General features: G+C 53.0%; 1 protein-coding gene across 3 annotated transcripts in view; it reads right to left on the minus strand.

Moving 5' to 3' along the window:
• CACNA1E (calcium voltage-gated channel subunit alpha1 E) overlaps positions 1-11426 on the minus strand; it is a 151508-nt gene extending 140082 nt beyond the window's left edge. For all 3 annotated transcript variants that reach the window (XM_054286294.1, XM_054286296.1, XM_054286295.1), the window contains exon 1: positions 11348-11426. The gene's annotated coding sequence lies outside the window, so the exon portion shown is untranslated. The remainder of the gene's footprint in view (positions 1-11347) is intronic.
• Between the last annotated feature and the right edge of the window lie 7756 nt (positions 11427-19182).

Below are 19182 nucleotides of genomic sequence, written 5' to 3' on the forward strand. Positions count from 1 at the left end.
CACACCCGGGTTTATTTTGCAGAGCAAACCTGGCCCCAGAAGCTCAGCAGGGAAGATTTCCAGCACCACTGAGTGCCCAAGGAAGGTGCGGAGCCACCTGCAAAGAGCTCCCTGAGCTGTCAGCATCCCTGCAGTGCCAGGAGGCACACAACTCAACAAAGCCTTGGCACCCAAGGGACCCCTCTGCAGAAGCTTTTGGGAAACAAGAATAATATTGTATTATTTGCTGGGAGTGTCCTGATGAAGGCAGGAATGATGCATCTGACTCCATGTTCTCAGAAGGCTAATTTATTGCTTTATGATACTATATTATATTAAAGAATACTAAACTATACTAAAGAATACAGAAGGGATACCTACTAAATACTAACAAGATAATAATGAAAACTCGTCACTCTTTCCAGAGTCCTGACACAGCTTGGCCCCAGTTGGCCAAAGAGTCAAAACAACTCACACCAGAATCCAATGGAACACTCACCTGTGGGTAAACCATCTCCAAACACATTCCAAAGCAGCAAAACACAGGAGAAGCAAATGAGATAAGAATTGTTTTCCTCTTCTCTGAGGCTTCTCAGTTTCCCAGGAGAAGAAATCCTGGGCAAAGGGGATTTTTCTAAAGGATGTGAATGCCACAAGAATAATCCACAGTGGTTTAAGGCTCCGTGCATGGATCCAGACATCACCCAGAGCCTGGTGGGGATCCAAGAGCAAGCCCGGGTACCCAGCTCCCTTCCAAGGGTGTCCCAGCAAGCTGCCAGGAGCTGAGCCAACACCTCTGGGTGAAGATCCCTTCACTTCCAGGCTCTCCCCGACCCCAGCACGCAGCCCAAACCCCAAACAAGCCTTGCCTGAGGGTGCTCCACACCAAGCAATGCATCTCTAAAAGAGCTTTGGGTGCTTTCTACATCCCACAGGAGCTGTAACACGAGGCCAGTGCTGAGTGTTTCTAAAAATCTCAGCCTGCTGAGCCCCGTGGATGCAGAGCCTGCTTGAAATGGCTAACGGATTGCATTTTTCCCAAGCTTGCTATTTCCATATGCCAGAAGGAAAAAATAATAATAGAAGAAAAAAAAAAAAGCCCTAAATCAGAGCAGTGATAAATTTATAAAGCTATGTAGCAAAGGAAGGAATAAAAAAAAACCCCAAACCAAACCTGTAGTAGAAGCAGCCTCCCAGAAATTCCCCTGTGCAAATTAAGTCAAAAGGAAGAGGAAGGGGAAAACCCACTTCCACAACAGCATATTGTGGACAAAAGGACAACATTAACCATGGTCTGTCACTGCTGCCATCGAATTCAGCATCCACTGCAGCAGCTCATTATTTAATAGGTAAAACCTGCACTTATCACCCCAGGTCCAAAGCAGGGCATGGAAACCCAGGCTGGCCCCACGCTGCCTTGGAGAGCAAGGAGCATGCAGCCACCAGGCTGTCACCTCATGGGACTTAGTGAGGAGTGGCAGGGATGAGAGCTCACCCTAAACCCAGCAGAACTGTCCTGATTTCACCCTTGCTGCTGGGCTCCCCATTGAGCCCCACCAGGCTGGTGCAGAGCTGGGACATCTCCTGTGCCAAGCGCCTGCTCTCATGGGACACAGCAGGGAACAAGGGGCTCAACCCCCCAGCCAAACCTGCACAGAGGATCCCCAGCATCCCCAGGGCCAGCTCTGGCCCAGCTGGAGTTTTTCCATCCAGGAAAGGCTGGGCAGTGAGCCCTTCACTCCAGCACCCCTCAAGTTCAGCTCCCAGGTCCCACCACGGAGTTAAAAACTCAAAGTGTCATCCCAATCCACCACAGGGACCTGCAAACCTAAGTTTGGGTTATTTATGGGGTCTGCAGGCAGGAAAACAGGGAAAATTCAGCTGACTGGAGGGGAAAGGCTGGCCCAGCCCAAGGTGCTGTGCCATGAGATGCAATCCTGGCTCACAACTAGACGAGCAGCAGTGCCTGGCAACTCCCAAAGCAGCCCCAGCCACTGAGGCTTCAGGAAAACACACACCAAGCAAGAGCCCAGAAAAGAAGCATGATGTGGAAAAACATGAGTTTGGGGAAGAGATGAGAAATGCAGTTATTTGGCATTCACAAGATGAAACAGAGGCAGCAGCCCCCTCAACTCCAAGCAGCATCGCTGAGAGGCCACCAGAGAAAAATGTTCCACAACCAAAACAGGGCTGGACCAGCAGTCCCTCTGAGCCCTCCCTCCTTGTGCCCAGCTTCAGAAAACAGACCTGAAAAAGTTAAAACAAGAAGCCAGGAGTTAGTACAAGAAGCCAAGAGTCAATACAAGAAGCCAAGAGTCAATACAAGAACCCAAGAGTTAATCCAAGAGCTAGGGCTTTTCAGCTAATTTTTTTTTAGGTGACAAACTAAAAGCCTCACACGTTTCTATATCCCAGTGCAATGTTTACATTCCTCAGCTGAAGGGAACAGCAGGAGCAGCCCAGAGCCTGCAGCACTCAACCTTTGAATCCACAAAGCTCCAGATCCGCCCCAAAACTGGGGGAGAAAAGGGATTAAAAACCCAAATAAAGGCATTTAATGCAACCAACACACAGAGAGACCTTTTCAAGTCACCCACACCCTTTGGACACACATTAAGCACTCCAAGACAGATTTCCTATAATGTGCTGGGAACCATGCATGGCCTGAGGGAGGTGATTTGTCTTCTCCCCACAGTGATGCACAGCCACAGCAGCCAGGGTGATGTGAGGGGTGCAGAACAAGCTCCAAGGCACAAGAATCACACAGACAGCACCTTTCTGTGGCCACATCCACCCAGCCCAGCTTCAGAGCAGCCCCTGAAGTGGAGGCAGGGGATGGAGAGGTTATTCCCACCCCAGTGTGCCGGTGTGAGTTAGCCCATCACACCTGAATGGAAATATTTCCCAGTGCAATCCCATAGAGCAAAAATTATTATTATTGTTATTATTATTATTATTGTTAATAATGATAATAGTAATAATAGTAATAGTAATAATAATAATAACAATCTGCTGCAAGGCAGGGTGATCAATTCCTGGTGTAGGGTACTTGTGTTTTCTACCAGCAAGGATCCAATATCGCCTAGAAAGGAGAACTGTCAAGGCTCAGTGCTTACTCTGTAGCTCCAGGAGCCACATTCCACTCATTTGCCAAGTCTGCTCTGTTTAATATAAAAAAAAAAAAAAAACCCACCTGAATTATTAAAGGAACTGAGGAATAACAGAGGGAGATGAAAACACCATCAGTTGCTCCCTCTCCAATCTGATTTTTTTTCAAGCTGATTTAAAACCTCACTTTGACTCTGCTCCTGCTGCTGGGCACTTCATTCACAGAGGAAGCCTTTATTAGTAAAATACATATTTGAGCCATCAGAGCAGCTTCAGCTTTTCTTTTCATCACCTCACCCCAGCTCATCCTGGAAAGAGCTGCACGGTGAGGGGAGCAGGGAAAAAAATGCATGCAAGAGCTTAACACATTCAAAACAAAGAGAACAGGCCTTGGGGAAGAGAGCAGCATAATTAAAACATTAATTCAGATTACAGCTTTTGCTCTGGGCCAGCTCCAGTCACCCAAAAATCCCAGTAAGGGATGGAGCCAGGTCAGAGCCCAGCTCTGAGGCTCAGCCCCAGCCCCAGGGACAGCAAAGCCCTCTCCATCACCCCTTCCCCGAGGCAGAAGCTGAAAAACCACCTCCCTTCAGAGGGAATCATAGGGAAAAACAAGCTCCAGCTCTCAAGCAGCAAATTAAATACCTGGAATAACAAGTAGGAAACAGGTGACGGCTCCAAGGCTGATAAACGCTCTGAGCAGCACTGAGTGCTCCCTGCATGAACAACGCACACAAAGTGACTAAAACAAAGTCATGGCAGCCACAGGGGACTCGAGGGGGATGTGGCAGCCACGGAGGGAGGTTTGGCAGGTGGCTGGGAGCAGGCACTGGAACAGGAGGCAGGCAGGGAATGCTGCAGCATCCCTGGCCGCGCAGTGCTGGGAGATGGGAAACGCCACCCCAAGGGCCAGATCAACAGCCTGGACCATAACTCAGTGGGAGAAGGGGAAAAATCCTGCAGCAGAGTGAGAAATTCTCCCTGCAAGGTCTTTAATAGATCTGCATGCCCAGGGTGTGGGGCGGCAGGAGAGATCTGCTGGGGGCAAAAGTGCCAAGGTGGGGGGAAGAAGGAAGAAAAAAATCGTTTTATCTGGTGGAAAGCGTCTACTCCAACACAGCAGGCACACTTCATTGCAGTTTTGCTTTTTATATCACATCCACCACAGGAAAAACAGCACCAGATTTAAAAGATGGCTCTCAAACCTGAAGCCTCCAAACCTTCAGCTTCCTATTGCCCTTACCATCAAGTTTGGACGCTGTTTAAACTTCTGCCCTCCTCTCACCCTATCTACTGGTTCTCATGATTTTGCCTGGTGTAAAACCAGCTTCACCCCACAGAAGCATTTCAACTTCAACCAAAATGCTGCTTCCAAGGCTGGGGGGACATCCCTGTCCATGGTGTGCTGGTTTTGCACCCTGGTCCAACACACAGGATGTCCGTGGATTCCCTGGATCATCCTGAGGAGTGGTTTCCTCCCCTCCTTGCCCAGCATCACCCCAACCCACAAAAAGGCATTTAAGGGCATTCCTCACCCCCTGTGACACTGCAAAGTGCTCCAGGACCCAGCAGCACTTCTGATGCTCCAGGATCTACAGAGGGGATGGCCCTGGGACTGAATCACAGAATACACATCCACTAGCAACAGAGCAAGGCCAACCTCCTAGTGCCCATTTCACTGCAGAGTTTGGGACACTGTCTTTATAAAGACTCAGTTTCCACAGCCCCCTGTAGGTGCCTCCCCAAAAAAACATGAATCTCTCAGAAGAGATCAAGTTTCACACGTGTGGAGCGTGAATCTGGTACCCACCAGCAATCTCATCCACCTCCAGACCCCTTGGAACAAACACAGAAGCAGACACAAGCCCAGTGGGAAATTTAAGAGTTCATTGATGCATACAAGTCAGGCTGGAGGGAGAAGGAGCCTCTCCCAGAGCTCAGGAGGCAGAGAGAGGGAGCAGGAGAGGGTTTACAGGACAGCAGGCTGATGTACAGGGAGGTTTTCCAGCCTGGATCAGAAGCAGGAGCTCCAGAGACAGGTGTGAAGGTGAACCTGGATAAAGCAAAGCTCTGCTGGCAGGACCAGCTCCCCACAGCTCCAGAGCAGCTGACACCCAGCCCATTCCTGCTGCCTGTGCATCCCAACCAGCCCTGGACACAGTGCAGCTGCTGCCAGGCAAGGAAAAGGGCTGGAAGGAGCCAAAGATGGGTCAGAGAGGCAGCAACACCACTGAGCACAGAGCAAAAAAGGACAAGTAGAGAGGAACAGGAAGGATCCATATATCCCCATGGAAATGTGGAGCTATCTCACCAGAGGACACTGGTGTAATGAACCACAACACAGTGGCACAGAGCAAGAAATCAACTCAATCCCCTCTTCCTCCTCCGCCTCCTAAAAATCTGGCACCCCGGAAAAAGCTGTCCAGCTTTTGCATTCTGCAAACCTCAGCTGACATCCAGGCCATTCCTGCTGCCTGTCCATCCCAACCAGCCCTGGACACAGTGCAGCTGCTGCCAGGCAAGGAAAAGGGCTGGGAGGATCCAAAGATGGATCAGAGAGGCAGCAACACCACTGAGCACAGAGCAAGGAGGACCAAAAGAGAGGACAAGTGGAGAGGAACATGAAGGATCCATAAATCCCCACACAGATGTGGAACCATCTCACCACTGGCGAGGCAGCAGCCACCACACAGTGGCACAGAGCAAGAAATCAACTCAATCCCCTCTTCCTCCTCCTCCCTGGAAAATCTGGCACCCTGGAAAAACCTGCCCAGCCTTTGCATTCTGCAAACCTCAGCTCTAAAAATAACGCTGGGTGCCAGTGACACATTTCGCTGGGAGCCGGGAGCGCAGCCCACGGAGGCAGACAGCAGGGACAGGTTTTGTAAACAGGGCTTTTTTAGGGTTTAGGGAGCCAGAACCAAACACCCAAAGGCAGCCTTGGGTGGGGCAGAACTGAAGGAGGGACCCCGTCACAGGGAAAAATCCCACAGAGGAAAAAAAACTCAAGGGCTGCCCCTGTTTCCCAACACATCCCATATGTCCCAACTCACATTTGTAAGGTTTTAGGATGGAGTTTCTCACCCTGTATCACACCACAAGAAGGGTCCCAGCTCCAGCCATGCCCACAGCAATAATTCTCCCCTCCCCAGCTGCTTCCAGAGAGAAAACCTCCTATTTTTAGGGAAAGCAGAGGCCATATAGACAACAACCCCATTGCTAGGGGCTGTGCCCCATCTCCCAGTCCCCCAAATAGGCAGGGTGTGATCCTTCCCTGAGCCACTCACTCCCCAGGGGCCAGGATGAGCGGCAGAGCAGGAGGAAGAGGAGCCCAAAGTGTTGCTCAGTTAATCACAGTAATTAGCCACCATCTTGAGCAACTCCCATTCGGTACAGCCTGATTTTCTCACACAAGGTTTCAATTAAAACTCATCTCAAAACTGACGTGGAAGTACCACCCTGACCCGCCATGAGGCTCATCCAGGATATGGGAACGTGCGCAAGAGGTGCTGTTCTCCTTTTAGGACAAGCTTTAATTAATTTTAAACCAGGTTATGATTTCCCAGCCCTGCTTGGGGGAGCCTCAGCACCTTCTGCCTGCAGCTCGGTGGGCAAACAAGGCAAGGGGAATGCAAATGCTCTTGGCTGCACCAGAGAACTTCAGAAAAACATTAGCCACAGCCTAATGAGGCTCTCCAGGGATGTGCTGTCAGGGGTGAGGCTCAGGCCTGCCCACACCTCTGTGCTTTGAGGCACCTTTCCAGCTGGTTTGTGCTGATTTATAGGCAGCACTCCTGTCAGAACCACACGGGAGCTGAGCCCCTGATCCCCTGATCATTTTGAGCTTTCCTGCAGAGATCAGGCTCAGACATCTCCAATGCCTGGGGCAGGGGCTGCACACCCGGACCTTGGGGTGTTTTTAATGGAACCCCTCATTCCCTGTGCGTTAAGTGAGAGGAAATAAAGTGTTTTGGCACTAAAGAAGCAGAACAATAACCCAGAGGCAGGCTGGGAAGCACAGATGCCTGTGGATGGCAAGCTGCAGGAGCGGGTGTTTTGGTGCCCATGCTGGTTCCTTTAAACAACTGCCTGAAAAACCCAATATTGGATTTAAATCCACCACAGGCAGCCTCTGAAGCAGGGAGCATGGATCCCAGCACATCTCTGCTGAAGAGGAGGAAAATCAGCCCTTCTGAGCCAGTAAACACCACGATGGGAGGGTCCCCTTGACACGGGATTTTTGGGGGAGAATCCCACCCCCCTCACTTTGCAGCTGCCACATCCCAGCATCACTGGGGAACTGTGGAACAATTGGTGCCAGGGAGCACCTGAGCCAACCTGCTGGCTCAGAGCAAAGTCAGGATGATGCCAGGGGTACCAGAAAGGGAGAAAGCCCAAAGCCTTTGCCCCTGGGCTCCCGCCTGCCCTGATCATTCCTGAGCCTGACAGAGAGCTCAGCAGCCTCTCCCCAGGCACGAGGCCTCACCACCGTGACTAATGGTATGTTTTGACATCCCTGAAATACTCCAGCACTTCATTTCAGCCGCAGGGAGCAGGAAGGAAGGAGGGGACAGGCTGGTGGGGAGCCGGCACCGGGAGGGGAGGGTGGAAAGAGCTTTCGCAAGAGCAACAGGCAGGGATAGAGCAGAGCACCATGGAAAAGACTCAGGAGGCGGATGAGGGGCAGGCTGAGACCTGGGAGGCACCTGGGGAGCTTTTCTGGTCCCCTCCTGCTGCTTGGCTGTGCCTTCCCTGGAGCTCTGTGGAGCTGCAAGGCACTGGATTCATTTATCATCTCCTCCCAAACACACCGCTGGAGTGGGGACACAGGGATGCTCCAGTAACCCCCAGCGGGTCTGTAGGTGGTTGGGAAGGGATGCAGGGTGACTGGAATCCCTGTCCATGGCTGGGGAGGGATTCAGGATCACTGGGATCCTTGTCTGTGGTTGGGGATGGAAGCAGGATGGCTGGAATCCCTGTCTGTGGTTGGGAAGGGATGCAGGATGGTTGGAATCCCTATCAGTGGTTGAGAAGGAATGCAGGATGGCTGAAATCCCTGTCCATCGTTGGGAAGGGATGGAGGATGGCTGGAATCATTATCAGTGATTGAGAAGGGATTCAGGATGAATGGAATCCCTGTTTGTGGTTGTGGAGGGATTCAGGGTCACTGGAATCCCTGTCTGTGGCTGGGGAGGGATGCAGGATGGCTGGAATCCCTGTGAGGGATGCAGGGTCCCTGGAATCCCTGTCTGTGGTTGGGAAGGGATGCAGGATGAGTGGAATCCCTCTCCATGGTTGGAAATGGATGCAGGGTGGCTGGAATCCCTGTGAGGGATGCAGGGTGGCTGGAATCCCTGTGAGGGATGCAGGGTCCCTGGAATCCCTGTGAGGGATGCAGGGTCCCTGGAATCCCTGTCTGTGGTTGGGAAGGGATGCAGGATGAGTGGAATCCCTCTCCATGGTTGGAAATGGATGCAGGGTGGCTGGAATCCCTGTGAGGGATGCAGGGTCCCTGGAATCCCTGTGAGGGATGCAGGGTCCCTGGAATCCCTGCCCGGGGAGGCAGGAGCAGGCAGTGTGTCCCCAGGCTGCTCCTTTGCAGTGTCTCCAGCAGAGGCAGGAGGGTGACAGCCGGCAGCCCCCGGGGAGGTTCATTAATTACCCAGCCTCTGAGTGCCAGCAGGCACCTCCGGCCCCGGGGGAGCCAGCGGGGACAGGGCAGCACCAGCCCGGCTGCCGGCCACGCCATCTGCCAGCCACAGCCATGGGGGACCTGCAGCTTTTCCTGGCACCCCAGCTGCTCAGGCAGGGCTGCTGCACCCCAGGGGCTGGGCAGAGCCCGGAGCAGGGGCTCCACACCACCACGGCAGAGAGGCAGATGGGGAAAATTGAACAGCACCTGGAGAACAGGCCCAAAGTGCCGCCCTGGCCTGGGGGAAGTGGCTCAGAACGACATCAGACTCACCCCAAAGCAGCAAGCAGAGCACAAGAGTCACCCCCTGGCTGCACCAGCCCAGTGTCCACCCACAAATTGCAGCCACGAGCATCCTCGGGATGCAGGCATGAGCAGAAACTCCGGCTGCCACTCACACAAGTTCCCTTGGGTCACCACCAGGAGCCCATCTGGCAGCAGCAGAGGCACTGGGGGAGTGCTGGGGGCACCGCTTTCTCCTCTCAGCTGTCACCAAAGTCACCGGTGTGGCTGGGAGTGATTCAGAGCAGTGCATGAGGAGCTGTGAGTCACACGCTGGATGCGGTGGGTGGCTGCATTGACTCAGCCACGCCGGGGATGGGCCACGGGGGGCTGCAGCCTCACACGGCCCAGGGGACGGGGCTGCCAGAGGTGTCACACACGTGCTCAGGTCCCCATTAGTGCCCTCAGCGAGCCAGAGGGAGGCTCTGCCTCAGCATCAGCCTGTCACCTGCCCCAAAAAGGTGCCAAGGTGACAGGGGCTGGCCGTGCTCTCACTCAGCCCAGTTTGCACTGCCCTGCGTGGCAGCAGAGGAGGAGGAACCACCCCCCCCCCCCCCGCCCCAGGTGTTCAAGGGATGCAAATGCTTCCCAAACTACAGCACACAAACTTTCCAGGCATTCCAGGACTGCTGAGGAGCGAAGCAACTCTGCCAGGCAGCAGCAGAGACCAGAGGGGAGTTCAGTGCCAGGGCCTGATGCCACCACCAGCAGCTCCAGGAGAGCTCAGCCTTCCTGCTTTGGGCAGAGGGGGCTGCAGGAAACGCTGACATTTGGGTGGCACTCGGTGTCTCCTGTCACTCAGAGGTGCTGGATGTGTCCCAGCCTTGCCAGGGCTGCCAACAGCAGCAGCTGGAGTGCCTGGCACATCCCGCTGGCAGCGCCCTCCGTGCCGCTCTGCCCCCTGTGCCAGAGCTGCCCTGCCACGGGTCGGGGCCAGCCCGAGTGTCACTGAACACAGGGCACCCTGAGCTCAGTATCACCTAATCCAGAGCACCCTGAGCCCAGAGTGTCACCTCATCCAGGGCACCCTGAGCCTGGAGCATCACCTCATCCCAGGGCACCCTGAGCCCAGAGTGTCACTGCACCCCCAGGACATCCTGAGCTCAGAGTCTCACCGCCTCCAGGGCACCCTGAGCCCCATGTGCAGCACAGACCAAGCCTGGAGTGTCACCTCACCCAGGGCACCCTGAGTTCGGAGTGTCACCGCATCCAGGGCACCCTGAGCCCCGTGTGCAGCACGGACCAGCCCGCAGTGTCACCTCATCCCGGGCATCCTGAGCTCAGAGTGTCACCTCATCCAGGGCACCCTGAGCCCATGTGCAGCACGGAGCGAGCCCGCAGAGCAGGCTGAGATCACCCCGGGGCCGCGGGAGGGATGTGTGACCCCTCCTGGGCAGGGTCCAGGCTGTCACCCGGGATGGTTACCCCAGGATGGAAGTGTTATCCCTGGCCCCGCTCCAGCCGCTGGAGCCACGAGCACCCAAACACACACTCTGCACCGCAAGAGGAGCTGGGAGAGCTGGAGCAACGAGGCAAACAATCCCTGATTTAGGACCCCACTCACTCATCACTGTCACCAGCATCACCTGGAGCCACAGAAAGCGGGGACTGGGAGCAGGGAGACAACACGAGAGAGAGAAGAGAAGAGGAGCGAAGGGATGCCGCTCATTTGGGAAGCCCTGGGCTGGCAGGGAACTGGGCTGGAGCCGGAGGAGCCCCGAGCATCCCAGCCAGGGCACCCCAGGGCAGGGGAGCAGAGGAGTGACACCTCAATCTGGCCTCACCCACCGGGGCATTAGCGTGGGGGCACCCCCACTACTAACACAGCGTCCTGCCCGAGTGTGGCGGGTCCCCCGGGACCCCCATTCCCCCCCAAACCACCCAGAGCCAAACTTTGCCAGAGCCGATCCCCGCGCCTCAAAAACCTCGGGAATGGGCACAACCGCGCTCCAAAGTTGGGGTGTCGTCCCAGAGCGGTGCTGGAACCCCGAGGTGGCCGGGCTGAACCCACCTGTGGCCGCCGGCTTCCTCCCGCTCCTTCCCCCGCGCTGCATCCGCGGAGCCCCGCGCATCCCGAGAGCGGAGCCAGCAGCGCTGCCCGCCGGGAACCGCTCGGAGAGAGGAGGAGGAGGAGGAGGATGGAGACAGCCCCAAGTGGCGTCTCCCGACCGGCCCCAACAGGTAGTAGAGAGATGGATGGGGAGGGGGACACACGCGATGTCCCCGCGGACTTCGGGAGAGCAGCGGGAGCTGGTCCAGGGCCCCCATGGCGCTGAGCATCCTTACCTGGGCACGGAGGCATGGATCCGGCCGGGGGGCATTCCACAGGCATGGTTTGTAATGGGAAAGGGAGGGAAAGAGCCGTGGGGAAGGGAGGGAAAAAAAGGAGGGAGGGGAGAGGAAGGGGGGAGGGAGAGACGAGAGGAGCGGGGAAGGAAGGAAGGGAAGGGGGAGGGGGGGATAAAACGAAATTTAAAAAAATAAAAAAAGGGAAGAAAATAGAGACAGTTAAAATCTGTCTCCTGCCCACACAGTGAAAAAGAAATTTCTGACAATCGGAGGAGGGGAACTCGCGCATAAACCAGAGGGGGCAGACGGGGGATAACAAAGGAGGGAAGGAGCCGAGACAACACACGGCGGCTGTCCGGGCACACAGCCCCTGGCACAGCAAGCACGGGCACACACACTGCCCTCTGCCCAGCCAGGACACCCCAAACCCGGCCAGGGACCCCCACTGCCCCCAGCCCCTCCTGCTCGGTCACCAGGGCACGGTGACCGTGACAACCAGGCGAAACAGGGCAGCCGTGGGGACAAGGGACACGGATGCACATCACCCCCTTTGCAGAGGTGCATCTCCTCTCCCTCTGCCTGGGCTCTGCTTGCCTGTCCCAGGCTGGAGCTGGGGGTGACACTGCTGCTCTGTGTCACTCCAGGAGCCCCCCAGCACTGCCGAGGCAGCACACGGAATTCTGACACAGATTTCTCACAGGGATTTCTCACACAGATTTCTCACAGAGATTTCTTACGCAGATTTCTTACACAGATTTCTCATAGAGATTTCTTACAAGGATTTCTCGCACAGATTTCTCACACAGATTTCTCACACTCCCCCTGGCACGGCACAGCTGCTGGGCACAGGAGCCCCCAAAATCTCATCCCCACTCTGGGAGGCCACACCCTGCAGGCTCCCTTGGGTGGCCCACACCTCCATGTCCCTTTGCCTGGGCTTTCTCCTGTCACCACACTGCAGAAAGGAACCCTGCGTGGCTTGGCAACATCCAGCAGCATCCTGGGCTTTTAACCTTCCAGGGCTGGCCACAAAGGCTGCCCCAAAGCTGTCCCTGAGCCCTGGCAGGTGCTGCTCCGTGGCACACAGCCCAGAGCTGGGGCAGCACTTCTGCTCCCTGTGGCTCTGCAGTGCCCCCCTGGCACCTCTGCCACCCCTGGCAGGGACACTGTGCCGCCCAGCCTGGCTGCTGTCTCTTTAAAGCCTCCATCCCTGAATCTGAATGAGGAGAACCTTGGAGATGAGCGCTTCATCTCATCTCCCCTCGCTCATTCATTCATCCTCCTGCCAGAGGAAAAACCTGCGTGTTCCCATTCTCCTTGGGATGGACAGAAATCCCTCAAATGACTCCCAAATTGACAGAAAACCCTGCACACCACAATCCAGCCCAAGCAAGGCCGTTCTGGCGCGTACAAAAGGGTGCAAACGCTGCCACAGGGTCCACTCCTGTCAGTAATTCTCCCACTCATCCTCCTGCATTCCCACAAGCTGGCACCGACAGGGATGAGAACATTCCCTGTTGGAGGGCATCCCTCCAGCTCCCAGAGCTCTGCCAGCACCTCACACCCAGCCCTGCAGGCACGGTGCTCCCAAATCCTGCTTTCCATGGGCTCTCTTAGCTGGGACTCACCCGGTTTGGGGCCGGCTGAATGCCCCAGCCCCGTGCCAAGCCCAGGGTGCGTTTATTTAAACCCACACGTGCTGTTCTTTGGGGACCAGGCATTCCTTGCATCCTGGTGTCTCCATGGTTACCTGCTCACGGTGCCAGCCGGGGGTGACCGAACTCCGGGCACTTCACCATCCACCACCCATCTCTCCCTGTCCCCCTTCCCTCGTCCCTCTGCTCCAGCTCCAGAGCAGCAGCAGCAGGGCAAGGAGAAGCCAAGGCTCTCCCCAGGAACTCGTTATTATTACGTGAATAATCCTGCCGGCTCCGCGGATGACAGGGCACGAATGCAGATCAGCTTCCCCATCCCGAGAGAGAGAAAACACATTCCTGATCGGCACCGAGACAAAGCTGAGCATCTCCTCCCACCAGCCGGAGCCAGACAGGAGTGAAATGTGGAGCATCACCCACATCCCGGCGCGGAGCTGCTGCTGCCGTCCCTGGGGGAGCAGCGGCATTCCCGAGGCATTCCCAAATTGTCTGCTGTGGTCCCATCAGGTGCTGAGAGCAGGGGAGACACAAATATTCACCCTGCAGGGTGGGAGTGCAAGGAAAAGAGCCCAAAACTGCAGGGCTGCAAAGCCCAGCTAGGCAGGAATGAGAATTTGTACATCCAGGGGTGTCCAGATTTGAGCAAAGGTTTGTGGAAGCACCTGGAGACACCTGGGGCTGTTGTCCAAAGCACCTGGACCTGATTTTGTTGTATTTCTCACACTGATCCTCTGTGACTGTGTTCATAGGCATCCCAGGATGAGGGAAGAGAAGAGGATCTGACTCCATGTTTCAGAAGGTTTGATTTATTATTTTATAATATATATTACATTAAAACTATACTAAAAGAATAGAAGAAAAGGTTTCATCAGAAGGCTGGCTAAGAATAGAAAAAGAAAGAATGATAACAAAGGTTTGTGGGTCAGCTCTCTGTCCAAGACAGCTCACTGTGATTGGCCATTAATTAGAAACATCTAACATGAAACCAATGACAGATGCACCTATTGCATTCCACAGCAGCAGATAACCATTGTTTACATTTTGTTCCTGAGGCCTTTCAGCTTCTCAGGAGGAAGAATCCTAAGGAAAGGATTTTCCATAAAAGATGTCTGCAACAATCCATGAGCTCTCCTGACCCTTTATCCCCACCCAGCAGCTCTGTGCAGAGTAACCTCAAGGACCCCCAAGGTTCCAACCCACAGCACAGCACAAAATCCAAGCTGGTTTTCCTCCTTCTCCTCCTCCTCCTCCTCACCACCTCTACAGCCACAATCATTCCAGGTGCAGGCTAACATGGGGCAGTTCAGAGGGCAGCAAAACACCATTTATCAGGGGATAAAGTTGCCTGGAAGAATTGGATTTCTCTAGTCTGGAAATCAGAAGAGATTTGGTAGCAGGCTTCAATTATGCAGAGGGTTGCTGCAAAGGATGTGGGAATAAATTGTTCTGCATCCCCACAGGGAACAGGACGAGGCTGTAAATTGTAGATTAGAGTAGAAATAAAAAAAAACACCAGCTCAGTGGCAAGGATTATTTAAGCTGTGGGACAGACAACAGGCAAGCTGCTTGGATTTGAGAGCAAACACCAGTGGGGTGGGCTGGAGGAAGCAGCTTGGGACTGGGAGGGGACCCCCATGCAAGCTCTGCTCTTGCCCAGGCATTGCAGCACTGAGCTCCTGCTTCAAGCTGGCTTCTCACTGCTCCCTGCCAAGCAGGAGTGCGCCAAGAGCCTTTTTGGGGGTGCTGGCAAATACTCACAATTCCACCTTGGGGTGAAAAAAGCACTTTCCAGTCAATGCCACACACTCACAATAAAGTTTGTTCCCGAGGAGCTGCCTGTGCCAAACTACAGATTTCTGTTTAACAACAGGAGAGCCCGTGGAACTTGAAACATCTTTAATAACATTTACTCTCTCGCAATAATATCAATGCTAACAAGGCCAGGGGAGAGAAAAAAAATCGTCCTACACCTCAGGATGTTTATGTAAAGTGAGACTAAACTTTCCTGAAGTAGGAACTTTTCCAAAGCCAGACAATCCTCCCTGGAAAATAAAAAAGAAAAAAAAATTCAGCGATAAATTTATGAGATGAAGTTGCAAAAGAAAAATACCAGAGTGCTGTGGGAGACAGACAAAAACATGGATTTTTTTTCGTTTGAGACCTTACTTTTGGAAGCTGCATCCTGAATGGGCTGATCCAGAAGCACTGAATTTGTCTGAAAAAAAAAAAAAAAAAACTCCTGCAATTTTTTATTAATTATGCAGTTAGCATCAGCTACTGTGCAGACTGCAAGAAAAATATCAGCAAATGAAAATATCAGCAAATTTCCCTCTGAATGCCCTGGCTGAATTTTGCCACCTGGGTTATGCCCAAACAGGCAGCAGCTCCAGCCTGTCAGTGGAACCTGAGCACAGAGAAGCCTTTGCTTTCTGCTCCACCTCAGACCCTCAGTTTATATATTCCATTTATGAACCAAGTGCTGCTCTCCACTCCCCAAATCCTCCCTTTCAGCTGGAGCACAGATTTTCCTGGCATTCATCCTGCCTCACCAGGCAGCCTCCTGTGTTTGAAATGTCTCTGCCATGTGGGAAGCACACAGGGACCTGTGCTCTTCCCCTGCTCCTCAGCACCTGCAGGTGCCTGCATCTCATTTTTATCCAGTATTTTTATCCATTTCCCCACCCTCCCCACCCCTGCCTGGGCTGTTTGACTCAAGTCTGAGCCATTTCTCAAGGTCTGTCTCACAGCCCAGTCAACACAGAGGGAAATGGTGCCAAAAACCCATTTCTTCCTGATCTGATTGTTTGTTTTCCTGCCTTTCCAGTTTGGGATTTTTGACAGGGAGCCATGTGGAACCAACTGCTCATTGTTTACTGGGAAGCCTGAGGCAGCGTTTCAGTCATTCCGCTCGCCAGAGGACCCGAGGAGATGATGGGAAGTCAATTAGCTCCCTGCAAAAACCTCTTTGGCAGAGCCCTGTGGTGTCCACACACACTGCAAATCCAACCCAAACGAGTGGCCAGGCAGCACCAGGGCAAAGCTGCTCCTGCTGTGCTGCTCTGGTCCCCAGCTGAGGCACCTCCCCAAAACCTCCCTGCTCCTTATCCACAGCTGGTCCCCAAAACCACAGCTGATCCCCAAACCCACCCTGCTCCTTATCCACAGCTGGTCGCCAAAACCAAAATCTCCCTGCTCCTTATCCAGAGATGGTCCCCAAATCCATCCTGTTCCTAACCCAGAGCTGATCCCCAAATCCACCCTGCTCCTTATCCAGCTGATCCCCAAAACCAAACCCACCCTGCTCCTCACCCACAGCTGGTCCCCAAATCCATCCTGATCCTCATCCACGGCTCATCCCCAAAACCTCCCTGCTCCTTCAGGTGACCCCCAAAACCTCCCTGCTCCTTATCCACAGCTGGTCCCCAAAACCAAACCCACTCTGCTCCTTATCCACAGCTTATCCCCAAATCCACCCTGCTCCTCATCCACAGCTCATCCCCAAAACCACCCTGCTTTCCTTATTCAGAGCTGATCGCCAAAACCTCCCTGCTCCTCATCCACAGCTGATCCAGAGGCTTTGGAGAGAGGCACAACAGGGCACAGCCCTGTCTCTTTAGAACCTTCACCCCTAAATCTGGATGAGGAGGATCTTGTTGATGAGTGCTTCATCTGGACATCTCATCCAGCACTCCCTCGGTTCACCCATTCATGCTGCTCCAGCTTCCAGCATCTTCCCAGCTCCTCCAGAAATCTCCCAGTGCTCAGGCAGGGTGAGCAGCTCCTCACCCTAAAGCTCTGGTGGCAATCCAAGAGACAGCTCCAGCCTGAGACAGCCCAAACACACCACCAGGTGCTGGCACTTCTCCCAACAAACCTTCAGTAATTCTTATTTCTTTGAATCTGCTCCAAGCAACTCCTCAGCATCCCTCTGGCTGCAAAGCAGAACAGGGTGTTATCCCAAGAGAATAAATAAAAACAGTGGGTTTAAAATGTGGATATTTTTAACATGTCCCTTGGCACCTGCTGGCAGCTCCTCCCCAACCCCAGGGCTCATCCAGGTGGTTTTAAGCCAGGCTTTGATGGATTTTTCAAAGCCCCATCTCCTCTCCAGCCACTCTTTTCCACACAAGCAGTGCAACAGAGTGTTCCCAAACACCCAACAGCAGCATTTTGTCCTCTCCAGCTCCTCCACCCAGCTGCAGACCTCACCAGCAGCTCTGTTGTTTTTCACATTATTAAAATATTAGTGAATTATTAAAAATATTTTTAACGAGCACAGCTTAGGGCTGGGTCCCAAATGGTTCCAGAAACAAACATCTTGTAATGTTCCTACACTTACAGTAACACTGAAATGGACCAGAAAATTACTAATTCTGATTTCATTCCTATCCAAGTCAAGCACAGCTCTAAAATCATTGCTTTTGTGGATTATATTTGTGATGTTATCAGCTGTGTGCCCTTCCCTCATAAAACATTTACCTTCAGCAGATGAAGGGAGGGTTCAGCACCTCCAGCTGCAGCAGGCAGCCAGTTTGTCACAATCTGTTCTAAAAAACCCAAAAAAGGTCAACATTTACCACTTTTTGCCTTTTCCACTCTAAGTTTGTAGGATGCCAGAGGATGAGCAGGGCCTTTTGAGAGCCCTGGCAAGAGCAGCACGAAATTCTGCAGGTTGTCTGTGGGAAAAACAGGAAAAGTAAGAAAACATTTAGAAAGCTGGGAAAGTAAGTTTTAGAAACAGAAAGAGTAGAGAAATTTAGAATTGGTTGTAATTGTAAAGTTTGAAGGTAGAAAAAGTCATAATAGTACAGTAAGCAAAGATATTAAACAATAGATTGAGTTTTAAGCTTAGCTAAGATAGACTTTAAGCCTACAGAAAAATATACCAGGCAAGATAGTAGGAAGTTTTAAGCTTAAAAATAGAGAATTGTGTATTTTTAATAGAGAGCAGGCAAGCAAGCACTGTGTGAAGCAGGTGTGTGTGTGCTTTTAGTGATTGGATAGAACAATTGTCTGTAAGCTTTAGCAATACACTGTTGGCTAGAAAGTTTTTTAAATGCTCTGTAACAAAGAAATCTTTGGCTGCTATTCACAAATAATGAGCTTTTGCCATCTTTCAATTGTCTGAGCCCTGTAATGAGGCTGATGCTGAAATAAAGCTCAAGAAAAGCATCCCAGCAGTCCTGTGCAATCTCCAACACAGTTGCCCAATCTGCCTTCAGGAGCAGGAGTCAGGCACGGTTTTATCCTCAGCCCAGGGAAGCCCAGGAAGCTCAAAATCCATCTGATATCCCTGTTCCAAACACACCCACCCCAACAGCTGGGGCTCAGCAGCTCCAGGAATTCTCACAGGCTGGGCCTAATGCTCTCATTTGGGATGTCCTGGGGCTTGGGCAGCCCCAGCCCGATTCACCTGCTTGGATCTAGAGGAATTTAGCGCAAAACATCATGGAACAGAATCCCTTCATTTGGAAAATACCCACAGGATCATCAAGTCCAAAGGAATCTGTCCTTTCCACCCCCTTTGCTCTCCAGAAATGAACAGGGTTTTATTCCTCAAGCCTTTAACCAATGCATTTACAATTTGGGGATTTTATTCCCCCAAGCCTTTAACCAATGGATTTACAAAGAGAGTGGCTCCCCCAGTGGGATCTGACCCAGAGATTTTAATCTAGAGGGCTGAAAATGACCTTAACACTGCAGAGGGGGTCCCTGCACAGCCACCAGGACAGGTCCAGGCACACTGCCAACCTGCCCCACATTTATCTGGACACACCAAAGAGCCCCAGATTCACCTGAGCACAACAAAGACCCCCTGAGCAGAGCTGAGAGCTGGTGATGGGCATCCCCAGGGAGCCCCAGAGCTGTTTCCATGGGGGTGATCCTGCCCAGGGAAGCAGCCAGCATCCCCAGGGCTGCTCAGGCTTGCAGGCACAGCTCCAGCACATGATAAACAACAATATTAGTGAAATAATGTCTAAACAGAGCCAAACAGGATCCTCTTGCCAGCAGGCAGGGAGGGAGGCTCGCTGCAGGAGGCACTCAGAGATATATATACCAGAGAAATTTAATGCTGAGGAGCTTCTTTTTGGCACCTCTCTCCTCCTGGTGCAGTTTTCCCCTCAATGCCAATCCCTGAGCAGTCTCTCCTCTAGAGCAGAGTTTTTCCTTGCCCCA

The sequence above is a fragment of the Melozone crissalis genome, unplaced genomic scaffold (assembly GCF_028551555.1).
Source record: "Melozone crissalis strain CALT ecotype California unplaced genomic scaffold, PUWL_Pcris_2 ptg000045l_1, whole genome shotgun sequence".
NCBI classification, from domain to species: Eukaryota; Metazoa; Chordata; class Aves; order Passeriformes; family Passerellidae; genus Melozone; species Melozone crissalis.